Raw genomic sequence first — 16,821 nt, 5'->3', positions numbered from 1 at the left:
AACTCATATGTATACACTAGACTTTAAATAGACCACCCTTTTAGACCAGTTGATCTGCCGTCTCTTTTCTGCTCTGCCCCCCTTTTCTGCGTGGAGAGGTTATTAGGTGACCACAGATGACGCGCTAGCTGTTCAAAGTCGGCACCCGGGGTGGACCACTCATCTGTGCATCAGTTGGGGACGTCTCTGCGCTGCTGACTTGTCTCCACTCAAGATGATCCCCTGCTGGCCCCACTATGGACTGGACTCTCACATTATTAAGTACAAACCCCATTTCCATATGAGTTGGGAAATTGTGTTAGATGTAAATATACACGGAATACAGTGATTTGCAAATCATTTTTAACCCATATTCAGTTGAATATGCTACAAAGACAACATATTTGATGTTCAAACTGATAAACATTTTTTTTTTGTTGCAAATAATCATTAACTTTAGAATTTGATGCCAGCAACACGTGACAAAGAAGTTGGGAAAGGTGGCAATAAATACTGATAAAGTTGAGAAATCTTCATCAAACACTTATTTGGAACATCCCACAGGTGAACAGGCAAATTGGGAACAGGTGGGTGCCATGGTTGGGTATAAAAGTAGATTCCATGAAATGCTCAGTCATTCACAAACAAGGATGGGGCGAGGGTCACCACTTTGTCAACAAATGCGTGAGCAAATTGTTGAACAGTTTAAGAAAAACCTTTCTCAACCAGCTATTGCAAGGAATTTAGGGATTTCACCATCTACGGTCCGTAGTATCATCAAAGGGTTCAGAGAATCTGGAGAAATCACTGCACGTAAGCAGCTAAGCCCGTGACCTTCGATCCCTCAGGCTGTACTGCATCAACAAGCGACATCAGTGTGTAAAGGATATCACCACATGGGCTCAGGAACTCTTCAGAAACCCATTGTCAGTAACTACAGTTGGTCGCTACATCTGTAAGTGCAAGTTAAAACTCTCCTATGCAAGGCGAAAACCGTTTATCAACAACACCCAGAAACGCCGTCGGCTTCGTTGGGCCTGAGCTCATCTAAGATGGACTGATACAAAGTGGGAAAGTGTTCTGTGGTCTGACGAGTCCACATTTCAAATTGTTTTTGGAAACTGTGGACGTCGTGTCCTCCGGACCAAAGAGGAAAAGAACCATCCGGATTGTTATAGGCGCAAAGTTGAAAAGCCAGCATCTGTGATGGTATGGGGGAAGGCGCCATTAATGCTGAAAGGTACATACAGGTTTTGGAGCAACATATGTTGCCATCCAAGCAACGTTACCATGGACGCCCCTGCTTATTTCAGCAAGACAATGCCAAGCCACGTGTTACATCAACGTGGCTTCATAGTAAAAGAGTGCGGGTACTAGACTGGCCTGCCTGTAGTCCAGACCTGTCGCCCATTGAAAATGTGTGGCGCATTATGAAGCCTAAAATACCACAACGGAGACCCTCGGACTGTTGAACAACTTAAGCTGTACATCAAGCAAGAATGAGAAAGAATTCCACCTGAGAAGCTTAAAAAATGTGTCTCCTCAGTTCCCAAACGTTTACTGAGTGTTGTTAAAAGGAAAGGCCATGTAATACAGTGGTGAACATGCCCTTTCCCAACTACTTTGGCACGTGTTGCAGCCATGAAATTCTAAGTTATTTATTATTTGCAGAAAAAAAAAAAGTTTATGAGTTTGAACATCAAATATCTTGTCCTTGTAGCATATTCAACTTGTTATGGGTTGAAAAGGATTTGCAAATCATTGTATTCCGTTTATATTTACATCTAACACAATTTCCCAACTCATATGGAAACGGGGTTTGTACATTCAGTAAAAAAATTTGAAATTCCATTGTCATAACCTTTTTAGCATTCAATCAGACATTATTGTGATATTTTGTATTAGTGTTCCTAAAAATAATACCGGCCCCCAGACACATTTTTTCCTCTAAATTTGGCCCCCCGAGTCAAAATAATTGCCCAGGCCTGTTTTAACCCAACATTTTTTTTAGTGTGTAATATTCTGTAAAATACTTTGAATTGCCTTGTGTACAAATTGATGCTAAAAATATGTCTTTGCTTACAGTATGGTTCTAATACCTACCGCTCTGTAACTGAGTGTAAGGAACATACACACAGTATTTTCTTTGTGTACATAAAAACTGTCCAGTCCCCCACAGATATTTGAATCAGCAGATAATAGGAGGTGACGGACAGAGAGGAGGAGTCACTCAGATTTGGGTGAATTTTGAGAGGGGTGTGAAGAACTTGGGACGGGGGGGGGGGGGGGTTGTGCATCATGTTTAGGAGAATTGATGTGTGAACTCAGCAGGAGGTCGCGCGCCCCTGAGGACAGGTCTCCGCGTGGCACAACCCAGGGGTGGCACAAAGACAGCGAGCCACATGGAGCCGACGTGATGGTAACCGTGGCGGGCATCAGCGTCGCCTTTTCTCATCGCCGTGTCCTTGTCGAAATGCCAGATTTTTTGGGTTGGGTGGGAATGTTTTTTTTGAAGCTCGTGGGTGGGCGAGTGGGTAGTGTAGTGTAAGCCGGTGATAATCCCACATGGCGCAGGCAAAAGCCTCAGGTGTTTTTTTTTCGTTTTTTTTCTGTTTTTTCTTTATTGGGGGCGGGAGAGCGGTGGCAGCTCTGTGTCATGGCTCGCCAGGGCTGATGTGTCAGCTGGGTGTTCCCCCAAATCAGCCCCGTCCTACACCAGGACAGCCTTCAACCGCAATGCACCGCTCAAGATGACATATGCTGAGGGCAGAGACAGTCTTGGTGTATGTACGCCTTTGTCACTTCACACAAGAAACACACATCCACACGCACTCTCTCATACCATGAAACCATGGAGATGTGTGTAAGGCATCCGGCCGCCTGCCTGTCAGTGCATGTTTAGGAGAATATAGCGCACGCGTATGAATGAACCTGGTTGTGTGAGGACCCAGGCCGATGGTGGCGGGGGTCCTACCGATGTTGACGCAAGCCAGACATCTTTATTTAAAACCGATGTGGAAAAAAGTAGCCTCTTAAGCGCCCTACTTCACACACTCCTGTGGTTTAGGCCAGTGGTTCTCAAATGGGGGTACGCGTACCCCTGGGGGTACTTGAAGGTTATTTTTTTTTAATTGTCTAAAAATAGCAACAATTCAAAAATCCTTTATAAATATATGTATTGACAACGAAATATTCAGTGTTGACAGCTAGATTGTTTGTGGACATGTTCCATAAATATTGATGTTATAAATTTCTTTTTTTGTGAAGAAATGTTTAGAATTAAAGGGGAACATTATCACAATTTCAGAAGGGTTAAAACCATTAAAAATCAATTCCCAGTGTCTTATTTTATTTTTCGAAGTTTTTTTCAAAATTTTACCCATCACACAATATCCCTAAAAAAAGCTTCAAAGTGCCTGATTTTAACCATCGTTATATACACCCGTCCATTTTCCTGTGACGTCACACAGTGATGCCAACACAAACAAACATGGCGCATAGAACAGCAAGCTATAGCGACATTAGCTCGGATTCAGACTCGGATTTCAGCGGCTTAAGCGATTCAACAGATTACGCATGTATTGAAACGGATGGTTGTAGTGTGGAGGCAGGTAGCGAAAACGAAATTGAAGAAGAAACTGAAGCATTGAGCCATATCGGTTTGAACCGTATGAAGCGAAACCGACGAAAACGACACGACAGCCAGCGACACGGGAGAAAGCGAGGACGAATTTGGCGATCGCCTTCTAACCAATGATTGGTATGTGTTTGTTTGGCATTAAAGGAAACTAACAACTATGAACTAGGTTTACAGCATATGAAATACATTTGGCAACAACATGCACTTTGAGAGTGCAGACAGCCCAATTTTCATCAATTAATATATTCTGTAGACATACCCTCATCCGCGCTCTTTTCCTGAAAGCTGATCTGTCCAGTTTTGGAGTTGATGTCAGCAGGCCAGGGAAGCTAGGGTCGATATTCTTCTCTTGATCATCTTCGGTGGCATAAGGGACGGTGTGAGCCAAGACATCCAGGGGGTTTAGCTCGCTCGTCTGCGGGAAAAAACTGCCACCATTGCTTGCCGTGCTACCGAGGTCCTTTGTCCCTGAATTACTCACACACTCCGGCAGATTCAATGGGGGTCTGGCGGCAGATTTCTTTGACTTTATCGTTGGAAATGCATCTGCTTTGAGTGTCGCAGGATATCCACACATTCTTGCCATCTCTGTCGTAGCATAGCTTTTGTCGGTAAAGTGTGCGGAACAAACGTCCAATTTCTTGCCACTTTCGCATCTTTGGGCCACTGGTGCAACTTGAATCCGTCCCTGTTCGTGTTGTTACACCCTCCGACAACACACCGACGAGGCATGATGTCTCCAAGGTACGGAAAACAGTCGAAAAAACGGAAAATAACAGTGCTGATTTGAGCGAATAATAGAAAGGCGTTTAATTCGCCAAAATTCACCCATTTAGAGTTCAGAAATCGGTTAAAAAAATATATAGTCTTTTTTCTGCAACATCAAGGTATATATTGACACTTACATAGGTCTGGTGATAATGTTCCCCTTTAAGTTCATGAATCCAGATGGATCTCTAATACAATCCCCAAAGAGGGCACTTTAAGTTGATGATTACTTCTATGTGTAGAAATTTCTATTTATAATTGAATCACTTGTTTATTTTTCAACAAGTTTTTAGTTATTTGTATATCTTTTTTTCCAAATAGTTCAAGAAAGACCACTACAAATGAGCAATATTTTTGCACTGTTATACAATTTAATAAATCAGAAACGGTTGTATTGTTTACTGACTGTTTTAAACTATTTTACTTCTTTATTTATTTTTTTTTTCAACCAAAAATGCTTTGCTCTGATTAGGGGGTACTTGAATTAAAATAATGTTCACAGGGGGTACATCACTGAAAAAAGGTTGAGAACCACTGGTTTAGGCTATATAGCGTGAGATGGCGCAGCAAAAACATTCATCGCTTATTAGCGCAGCACCCTTTCCCCACAAGACAGACTAAAAAAAAAAACATTTCTTAAAAAGACACACCTTAATTATTAATCATGTGGCATCCTCTTCCCTCATGAAACTTAAAGGGCCCCTTTAATGCTGACAACGTTGACACTTGTTTCATTGTTCTGAAGTGAAAAATTATGTACAGGTAAAATTCCCACCAAAATAGAAAACAAGTCTAAAAATCACTACTGAGTCTGACGAGTTTCAGGACATTTTGGAACGCCAACGGTTGGCTCCAATATGGGGGCTGGCTGATGTCACCCTGCTGAGGCCACCCTTTTTGCGTACACTCAAAGTTTGATATAACGCGACCCAATATAACTAGAGATGTCCGATAATAGCTTTCTTGCCGATATCCGATATTCCGATATTGTCCAACTCTTTAATTACCGATTCTGATATCAACCGATACCGAGATATAGAGTCGTGGAATTAACACATTATTATGCCTAATTTTGTTGTGATGCCCCGTTGGATGCATTAAACAATGTAACAAGGTTTTCCAAAATAAATCAAATCAAGTTAAGGAAAAAAAATGCCAACATGGCACTGCCATATTTATTACTAAAGTCACAAAGTGCATTATTTTTTTGAACATGCCTCAAAACAGCAGCTTGGAATTTGGGACATGCTCTCCCTGAGAGAGCATGAGGAGGTTGAGGTGGGCGGGGTTGAGGCTGGGGGCGGCGATGTTGAGGTGGGGGGGTGTATATTGTAGCGTCCCGGAAGAGTTAGTGCTGCAAGGGGTTCTGGGTATTTGTTCTGTTGTGTTTATGTTGTGTTACGGTGCGGATGTTCTCCCGAAATGTGTTTGTCATTCTTGTTTGGTGTGGGTTCACAGTGTGGCGCATATTTGTAACAGTCTTAAAGTTGTTTATACGGCCACCCCCAGTGTGACCTGTATGGCTGTTGACCAATTATGCTTTGCATTCACTTGTGTGTGTGTGAAAAGCCGTAGATATTATGTGACTGGGCCGGCATGCAAAAGAAGTGCCTTTAAAGTTTATTGTCGCTCTGTACTTCTCCCTACATCCGTGTACACAGCGGCGTTTTAAAAAGTCATAAATTTTACTTTATGAAACCGATACCGATGATTTTGAAACCGATACCGATAATTTCCGATATTACATTTTAAGGCATTTATCGGCCGATAGTATCGGCAGTCCGATATTATCGGACATCCCTAAATATAACAGTATGTAACACAATCGTGCGATGGACCCCGAATGTCTGCCTGTTTACATGGCGATGTGGTGACCAGTAGACTGGCGTGTAGGACCATACTCGGAAAGTATGGACCTCTCCAGCCAAATTGACTCGTGCAAAATGCAATGGACCAAATGAGAGAAGTGTAATTTGTAGGGATGTCCGATAATGGCTTTTTGCCGATATCCGATATTCCGATATTGTCCAACTCTTTAATTACCGATACCGATATCAACCGATACTGATATCAACAGATATTTGCAGTCGTGGAATTAACACATTATTATGCCTAATTTGGACAACCAGGTGTGGTGAAGATAAGGTACTTTTTAAAAAAATTAATAAAATAAGATGAATAAATTAAAAACATTTTCTTGAATAAAAAAGAAAGTAAAACAATATAAAAACAGTTACATAGAAACTAGTAATTAATGAAAATGAGTAAAATTAACTGTTAAAGGTTAGTACTATTAGTGGACCAGCAGCACGCACAATCATGTGTGCTTACGGACTGTATCCCTTGCAGACTGTATTGATATATATTGATGTATAATGTAGGAACCAGAATATTAATAACAGAAAGAAACAACCCTTTTGTGTGAATGAGTGTGAATGAGTGTAAATGGAGGAGGGAGGTTTTTTGGGTTGGTGCACTAATTATAAGTGTACCTTGTGTTTTTTATGTTGATTTAATTTAAAAAAAAACAAAAAAAAACGATACCGATAATAAAAAAAAACACACCAATAATTTCCGATATTACATTTTAACGCATTTATCGGCCGATAATATCAGCAGGCCGATATTATCGGACATCCCTAGTAATTTGCAACGATCATTTTAATGATTTTGACTTTGAAAGGTTTTGGTCTGAGTTTGGATGAAAAAAATTTACAAAGAATAAAAAATATGTAAAAGACTCAAGCCAAATGCGATCTCGAAAATCAGGAGCCCCCTCGAACACTGAGTCAGAACCTGTGGGAAAATGGAGAAAGAAGAGAAAAAGAAAATAAGCCACTATCGTTCTATTTTCCATCCTCTTCTACTGATGTTTTCCTCAAGATACTTGAGTGAATACTGAAAGAGCATGAGGAAACACAGGCTGTGGTGTTGAAGGTAGAGGAGATGAAGGATATCCAAAAGATTCTTATTGTAATTGTGGAGAGGGGCGTGGTTCACGCGTTCCCTGCGGGCGGGGTGTGTGCGGAGGCCGGCCATGAAGCAGCAGACAGGTGAGTGGATGACTCAGCTGGAACGAGTTATCTAATCACCTGTTCCTTTATTAAGCAGCGTCGGAGACCATGAGAGGAGAGCGGACCTGGAAAGCAGAGGAAAAGCCAAGGAAGAGTGCTGAAAAGCCAAAGGAGAGACATTGTGAGGAGGAGAAGAGCTGAAAAGCCAAAAGAGACTTGTGTAAGAATATAATTAAAAGAATTGTAAAACGCCGAAGCAGAGTGTTCTGCCCTTTCCTGTGGTCCCAGAAGAACCCGAGACAGAGACGTCTTCACAGTAATATTTTATATTTGGTTTTTGCTCAGTTCACCATCAGTTCTGAAGTAATCATAGCAACAAAAACACGCAATTAAAATTGTACAAAATAATAGACTTAGACTTAGACTTCCTTTTTATTGTCATTCAAATTTGAACTTTACAGTACAGATAAGAACGAAATGTCGTTGCATTAGCTCATGGTAGTGCAGGATAAAAGAGCAATAAGGTGCAGACATAAATAAATAGATTACTGTACAGATAAATATATTGCACTTTTGCATATGCATCCACGTTTATGGATGTATGTTATATTGTCTTTATCATCCAGCCACTTAATACATTTTGGGGGGGAATCGAGGGGATTATTATGATGCGTTCAAGAGTCTTACGGCCTGAAGGAAGAAGCTGTTACAGAACCTAAAGGCTTCGGAACCTCTTTCTAGAGTCCAGCAGTGAAAACAGTCCTTGGTGGGAGGTGGGAGGAGTCTCTGCATAGTGCCGCATTCTTTTATCCACACTGTCTATGTGGGGAAAATGGACTCCAGTTTTGTAGAAGAAGTCACACCAAGAGGGGCCAGTATTTAGAGTCTGGCGTACAGTCCAAGGACAGTTAGTTATCTACCAAACATTTGAGAACTTGATATTATAATTTTCAGGAGCAAATGTCTGTTATCTGGACGCCATGGGTCTTATAATTGATCTTACCAAGACATTTTGAGGAAGGGCCTTTCTTTTGTAGCATGGTCACCGAGCATGAGAGGCGATGTGGAAAAACAAAAGAGCCCAAACCTGAACCCCATTAGACAGCTTTGTATGCTCATTTCTTGGGTTTAATCCAATGTCAGTGTCTACTGACCTCAAAAATGTTCTTCAATGGAACGACTGGACACAAATTCCAAAATACTGTTTGTCTTCCCAAAAAATGTGGAAATTGTTCTTCAGATTGTTTTGGCTTCCCGTAGGTGCAATGGCCAGGTGTCTCAGTACAGAACCCCGAGTGCTATGTAGAACACAGCGGGTATCCAATGAAGTATCAGTGGATAGTTGACGCCAAATAGCAGCTCAGATCCTCTCTCAACACGTCCGCTCGTTTTATGACAGAACCACTGCTGATCGCGCTGCCTCGGGCCTGTTGTGGCTGGATGCTGCCGCCCAAGTCCACATGTCATTGCGAGACAGGCTCTCCCTGACCTCTCTTGTGCTGTGGAGGGGGGGCCTCCCAGCCCCAAGGAGGGGCCCCCCCGTTCCATCACATCCCTTCCAATTACTGACATCCTGCCGCCTTTGAACACACAGGAATCATCGTGAAGAATCGCAGAGGTCAGACTGCAGATGGAGAAGGGTGGAAACGACCGAGTATAAGTAGGAGGGAAAGAGGGGAAAGAAGAGTGAAAAGCAATTTGTGTCATTGATGCTTCCACAGACCTTCTGCCGACCCGCCATCCTTTTTTCAAGGCTTCTGACTGAACTTTAATCAGGAGCAACTGTTTCAACAGCAAAGACTAAGAGTCAGTTAGAGTTGAAAAAAAAAATTGGAAAAATAAACGACACCTCTGTGCTAATAAAACTGAGGAAAAAGAAGCAGGAATATTCCATGTGCCTCCTTAAAAGGTAAAGGAGGTTTGAAATATCAGACTTATCGGAAAATTAATGACGGGGTAATATGAAGTTTATGAAATGTAATCTTAAATTGTACCTAAAAACAAACAAATACAGAATATGATGGAAGGTATCAAGCAAAAATGTATGTATTGACACAATACTGCAGCTATGTTTACCTGTGCAAAATTCCTCTTATCTTAAAGGTGGTTGGTCGGAATTCCAAATCCACTGTTTGCAATCATAAACACTAATTAATCGATCAATCGATCAATCACTTTTTATTTATATAGCCCTAAATCACAAGTGTCTCAAAGGGCTGCACAAGCCACAACGACATCCTCGGTACAAAGCCCACATAAGGGCAAGGAAAAACTCACCCCAGTGGGACGTCGATGTGAATGACTATGAGAAACCTTGGAGAGGACCGCATATGTGGGTAACCCCTCCCCCTCTAGGGGAGACCGAATGCAATGAATGTCGAGTGGGTCTGACATAATATTGTGAGAGTCTAGTCCATAGTGGATCCAACATAATAGTAAGAGTCCAGTCCATAGTGGGGCCAGCAGGACACCATCCCGAGCGGAGACGGGTCAGCAGCGCAGAGATGTTCCCAGCCGATGCATAGGCGAGCGGTCCACCCCGGGTCCCGACTGTGGACAGCCAGCACTTCATCCATGGCCACCGGACCTGTGCCCCCCGCCCTCCACAAGGAAGAGGGGAGCAGAGGCGAAAAGAAATGAAACGGCAGATCAACTGGTCTAAAAAAGAGGGGCTATTTAAAGGCTAGAGTATACAAATGAGTTTTAAGATGGTACTTAAATGCTTCTACTGAGGTAGCATCTCTAATTGTTACCGGGAGGGCATTCCATAGTACTGGAGCCCGAATAGAAAACGCTCTATAGCCCGCAGACTTTTTTTGGGCAAATTAAATCGATCCCATCGTGCGTATTCATGCGCCAAGCATTTAATCAGAATAGACAATATGGGGACTGATTTACTAAGATCCAAATACCACGTGCTAAATAGCGTGGGCGGTCTTCCCATCCAGCTGTGGGGAGTCTCTGGGCCCCTCCGGGCAGGGCGTTCCGTCTTTCTGCCCGTGTGGGGTGTGGTCTCTTGCTGGCTTTGGGGCCTTTGAGCTTTGGCCTTTTCCCACTCCAGACTAGGCCCCCTTAGGAGCCCAGTCTAGATTGTATTTTTTTACTCATTTTCTTCCCCAGCGTTTTACCTTTTTCTTATCTTTTACCGGGCGCCTCGTGGCGACCCATCAGCGTTCCTGTTCTGTAACCCTGTACACTGTTTGTTTGTCTAATCTTGAATGGGTTTGTGCTGAAAACATAGTTTCGTTGTATTTGTGCAATGACAATAAAGTCCTATCCTATCCTATCCTAGCTGTCCCCTGCTTCTCTTGTGTCTTGTCCTTTGCTGTGCGCATGAACTAAGCAGCTTTCACCATGCGCTAGGTGCATGTCTTCGTAGGTGGGAGGAAGCCGGAGTACCCACGCACTCACGGGGAGAACATGCAAACTCCACACAGAAAGACGCCAAGCACGGGAATCGAACTCAGGACCTTCGTATTGTGAGGCACATGCACTAACCCCATGTCACACCGTGCTGCCCCTCCAGCAGATATAAAATGAGGAAATTATATTTCTGAATAGACGATATGTTTAATATTTTTTTTGAAAGTCCATATTTGGTGACAAGGATACGATGAATGGAGCTGCAGCACCATTGCCTTCTTTCCCACAGCCATTTCTGCACAACTGTCAGTTTGCACGTCCTTTCAACACGTACTAAAGGTAGACGCAAAACAGCGGTCGCAGAATAGTTTTAGTCTTGATTAGAGATGTCCAATAATGGCTTTTTTGCCGATATCCGATATTCCGATATTGTCCAACTCTTAATTACCGATTCCGATATCAACCGATACCGATATATACAGTCGTGGAATTAAAACATTATTATGCCTAATTTTGTTGTGATGCCCCGCTGGATGCGCTAAACAATGTAACTTAACCATGAATTGATTAACGTGGACCCCGACTTAAACAAGTTAAAAAACTTATTCAGGTGTTACTATTTAGTGGTTAATTGTACGGAATATGTACTGTACTGTGCAATCTACTAATACAAGTTTCAATCAATCAATCAAAAACAAGGTTTTCCAAAATAAGAGAACAACTTCAACTCCAGTTATGGCAACATGGCAGTGCCATATTTATTATTGAAGTCACAAAGTGCATTATTTTTGTGGGGGGGTGGGCAGGTTTGGGGGGGTCGGGGTTTGGTGGTAGCGGGGGTGTATTTTGTAGCGTCCCGGAAGAGTTAGTGCTGCAAGGGGTTCTGGGTATTTGTTCTGTTATTTTTATGTTGTGTTACGGTGCGGATGTTCTCCCCAAATGTGTTTGTCATTCTTGTTCGGTGAGGGTTCAAAGTGTGCCGCATATTTGCAACAGTGTTAAAGATGTTAATACGGCCACCCTCAGTGTGACATGTATGGCTTTTGACCAAGTATGCTGGGCATTCACTTATGTGTGTGTAAATGCTGCATATATTATGTGACTGGGCCGGCACGCTGTTCGTATGGAGGAAAAGCGGACGTGACGACAGGTTGTAGAGGACGCTAAAGGCAGTGCCTTTAAGGTACGCCCCCAATATTGTTGTCCGGGTGGAAATCGGGAGAAATTCGGGAGAATGGTTGCCCCGGGAGATTTTCGAGAGGGGCACTGAAATTCGGGAGTCTCCCGGGAAAATCGGGAGGGTTGGCAAGTATGCCCTATGTCCGTGTTTTACCGGATATGTACCGCTCCGTACAGCGGCGTTTTAAAAAGTCATTAATTTTACTTTTTGAAACCGATACCGATAATTTCCGATATTACCTTGTAAAGTATGTATCGGCCGATAATATCGGCAGGCCAATATTATCGGACATCTCTAGTCTTGATAAATCACACTGCATGTGCTAAATAATTATATTTGCATGTTCTCCTCCCAGTGTTTTGGGCGTTCTGATGATCAGCCTATACACTGCATCAGAGGTGGGTAGTAACGCGCTACATTTACTCCGTTACATCTACTTGAGTAACTTTTGGGATAAATTGTACTTCTAAGAGTAGTTTTAATGCAACATACTTTTACTTTTACTTGAGTATATTTATAGAGAAGAAACGCTACTTTTACTCCGCTACTTTTATCTACATTCAGCTCGCTACTCGCTACTAATTTTTATCGATCTGTTAATGCACGCTTTGTTTGTTTTGGTCTGTCAGACAGACCTTCATAGTGCCTGCGTTTCAACAAAACAGTCACTGGTGACTTTCACTCCGTTCCACCAATCAGATGCAGTCACTGGTGACGTTGGACCAATCAAACAGAGCCAGGCGGTCACATGACCTGACTTAGTTGAAAAACTTATTGGGGTGTTACCATTTAGTGGTCAATTGTACGGAATATATACTGTACTGTGCAATCTACTAATAAAAGTTTCAATCAATCAATCAAAAGTGTGAAGGAAAAAATACCCTTTTTTTTCATCCGTACATCCCGTCAAAAGCCTAAAGACTGACTGCACAGTTCCTGTCTTCACAATAAAAGTGCCGCTCCATCGCGCCTGCGCTTTCAAAACAAGAGTCTCCGAAAGCCAGCGCAAACAAGCTAGCAAGCTACGGAGTTTGCCGCCAATGTATTTCTTGTAAAGTGTATAAAAACGAATATGGAAGCTGGACAAATAAGATGCCAAAAATCAACCACTTTCATGTGGTATTAGACAGAAAGGAGGAACTTTTTTCTCCTCCATTTGAAAACGTGGACGCTATCAGCACTACTGTCTGATTACAATCAATGCAAGTCATCAGAATCAGGTAATACACCAACTTATATTATTGTCTTCATGAAAGAAAGGAATCTATATGTGTTAAACATGCATGTATATTCATTAAAACACCTTTAACATGTAAACAAAAACGGCAAAATAAATAAATATAAATTATATTATATATATATATATATATATATATATATATATATATATATATATATATATATATATATATATATATATATATATATATATGTATATATATATATGATATGTGTGTGTATGTTACTCATCAGTTACTCAGTACTTGAGTAGTTTTTTCAAAACATACTTTTTACTTTTACTCAAGTAAATATTTGGGTGACTACTCCTTACTTTTACTTGAGTAATAAATCTCTAAAGTAACAGTACTCTTACTTGAGTACAATTTCTGGCTACTCTACCCACCTCTGCTCTGCATATTCATAAAGAAAAACACGCGAAATGGATTGCAGTCCTTATTCTGCTCACTGAAAAGATACAATCCTCCGTGCACAAGCTTAGTAGATCAGCTTTGCGTGTGCTATCAAGTTTGCACGTTTTAGTACACTCAAACCGTTAGTAGATCAGGCACATTAGTTTTTTTTTTCTCCCGGAAATATTAGAAGACAAAACTACTTTTGCTTATGTTGTACAAGCTGTGTACAACCTGTTTGTACACAGCTCATTCGCCCTTTGTACTCACGTTTAGTTGTCCTCCACTCTAGCCTTGTGTCTGTTTATGTCTGGTTATTTATATCTTTGTAGTAGGACGCCTTCAAACATTTTATTTAATTTGGTCGATGGTTCTGTGAATTCCAGCTTCCTGCAGTTTTTCACTAACTTGTTTTTACAACTCAGTGTTCATAACCTTTCAACACGTTCAACAATCCTGAGTTCTCATTGGGCCCTATTCTCTCATTTGCGCTTCAGTGGTTTTTGATGCACTTGAAGACGCACTTATTCGTATTCTCCCATCCAGTTTGCGGACACACCTACCCAGGGTACTGAGGCAGAAGTGCCCAATGGACTTTGCCATGACGCCTGTATTTCTTAGTTGCGTGGAAAATTGTGGAGCATGGAGTTTTACCAACATGTGTGAATGTCATTGAAATCTATGAAGAAGATAATACTTCAAATTTGAAATGGCCGTATCCATCCAGGCATTACATGTCACGTGACCGTGTGTCGCCACGGTGCTGTACTGTGCGTATGCATGCTACAACAGCTTCTTCTTCCTTGCTGGATGTACAGTAAATAATAATTTGTAGATGAAAAGTGTTTTACTTAATTGTTATTATAACCGCCCTGCTGTTATTTGTGGTGTCAAGAGTTCTGCTTAGTACAAATGTTTTTGAAGTTGTGACTCGTCAAAGGGGCTTAGTGGTCTCAGCACTGTAAGCCTACACGTCTCGAGCTCTCTCCCTATGTGCATTCGCACTCTCTGTGTTTCCCCTCCTTTGTGCTCGTCGTCTTGTGTCCTGTGTCGTCATCTCGTAGCGTTCACCCATTTCCTGGTTTCAAGTTGTGTGTCTCGTCTCCCTGGATCCTCTCTGGACTCCCTTCTGCCTTCCTGAATGGACCTCGACCTCACGCCTGGACACAGACATTGATGCTTCGCTTTTGCCTTTGACCTCTCGCTTGCCCACGGCCCTACGAGCTTGCCTTGCCCTCCCTGGACTTCCGCATCTCGCTCAACACGCACCTTCAACAACTTCCGGTAACACTCAGTTAAACACAACACGTAGTCACACCATACTTATTTGGATTAATTACCACACTCCACTTCCTTGTGTTTAATAAACACGTCACATACTATCGACACCCCTGCCTCAGTGCTGTCTCCTTCTCCCTAGCACTGTCACAGGAAACCTATCGCGCTGATGTAGCACACATGAACAGTGGAGGTTACTTTACCCCGAACCACAAAGACATGATCCGAACGGGTGTGTGCAATGTGTAACAATCGGCATAAATCACCCCTCTCGTTTAAAATGTTTTTTTGTTTTTCTAAATGGACCGTATCAAATCATCAGAGGTGGGTAGAGTAGCCAGAAATTGTACTCAAGTAAGAGTACTGTTACTTTAGAGATTTATTACTCAAGTAAAAGTAAGGAGTAGTCACCCAAATATTCACTTGAGTAAAAGTAAAAAGTATTTTGCGAAAAAACTACTCAAGTAGTGAGTAACTGATGAGTAACCTGTTCGTTTAATGATGACGGCAACAAATAATGCACAAAAACATAAAAATAGCAATGAGCAAATTCAGAGCCAGGAATATCTCTTAAGCAACTAAAACAATAATATATATTAAATAATAATACCTTAACATAAAAAAAATAAGGCAAATTGAGCCACAATAACTTAACAGCACCATAAACTCAGTAGGCAGAGATTACAAAGGAAAATAACAAGTTAGCCTTTACGCAAACCATAAACTCTGATAGGTGTGGGCTGCACCTGGGATGGTGTTTCTATGCATGTGTGTGTGTGGGTGCGACTGTGCGTGTGTGTGTATCTGTCTGTCTGTCTATGAGGCTGCAGTGCGTTAATAAATGTCCCCACACGATGTACATTTGACAGTGATTCATAGCAGGGAAGCTAACATCAGCCTACGGTGACAGCCAAAACATTTCTAACCTTACTTACCGCCATGTGCTTCCTCAAATTTGACGTTGAGTTCATGTAAGCTTAGGCTTGTTGTAGTTTGCCGCTGAAACTTTATGTGCAGTTAATCATGTTTGATTGGTGAAACGGAGTCAAACGTCACCAGTGACTTTATTTGATTGATAAAACGGAGTCAAACGTCACCAGTGACTGCATTTGATTGGTGAAACGGAGTCAAAAGTCACCAGTGACAAACACATTTCGGGACAACATCCGCACCGTAACACAACATAAACACAACAGAACAAATACCCAGAACCCTTTGCAGCACTAACTCTTCCGGGATGCTACGAGGTGTGTGTGTGTGTGGGGGGGGGGGTGTATTTTGTAGCGTCCCGGAAGAGTTAGTGCTGCAAAGGATTCTGGATATTTGTTCTGTTGTGTTTATGTTGTGTTATGATGCGGATGTTCTCCCGAAATGTGTTTGTCATTCTTGTTTGGTGTGGGTTCACAGTGTGGCGCATATTTGTAACAGTGTTAAAGTTTTTTATACTGGCACCCTTAGTGTAACCTGTATCGCTGTTGATGAAGTATGCGTTGCATTCACTCGTGTGTGCGTACCAAAGCCGCACATATTTTGTGACTGGGTCTGAACGATGTTAGAATGGATGAAGAGCGGACGTGACGATAGCTCGTAGAGTACGTTAAAGGCAGTGCATTTAAGGCACGCCCCCAAGACTGTGGTCCGGGTGGACGAGATATAATGACTGTTGAACACTTTCGTTCGATAATGAAGGTTGCCTCAGCTTAAAGCCTGAGCCCCGACATTAATGAACTAGCATCCAAGAAAAGGTTGCTTGGGCACATCAGATTATATCAGTGTGTTGCAAACTGAGCAGTTTAAAGTCCTGAATGGTTGTTTTATTCATTGTTATTTAATGTTCAAATGTATTAGCCTGTGGAAAAAGTTAATGTTGATATTTACCTCAGAAGGCTGCAAATAGAAAAGAGGCATTCAATTTTGATTTAAATTGTATTTGATATGCCATTGATATTTTTTAATTATTATTAGTAT

Source organism: Nerophis lumbriciformis, linkage group LG12 (genome assembly GCF_033978685.3).
Source record: "Nerophis lumbriciformis linkage group LG12, RoL_Nlum_v2.1, whole genome shotgun sequence".
Lineage (NCBI taxonomy): Eukaryota > Metazoa > Chordata > Actinopteri > Syngnathiformes > Syngnathidae > Nerophis > Nerophis lumbriciformis.
The sequence above is the reverse complement of the archived record's forward strand: the minus strand, read 5'-3'. Positions refer to the sequence as shown.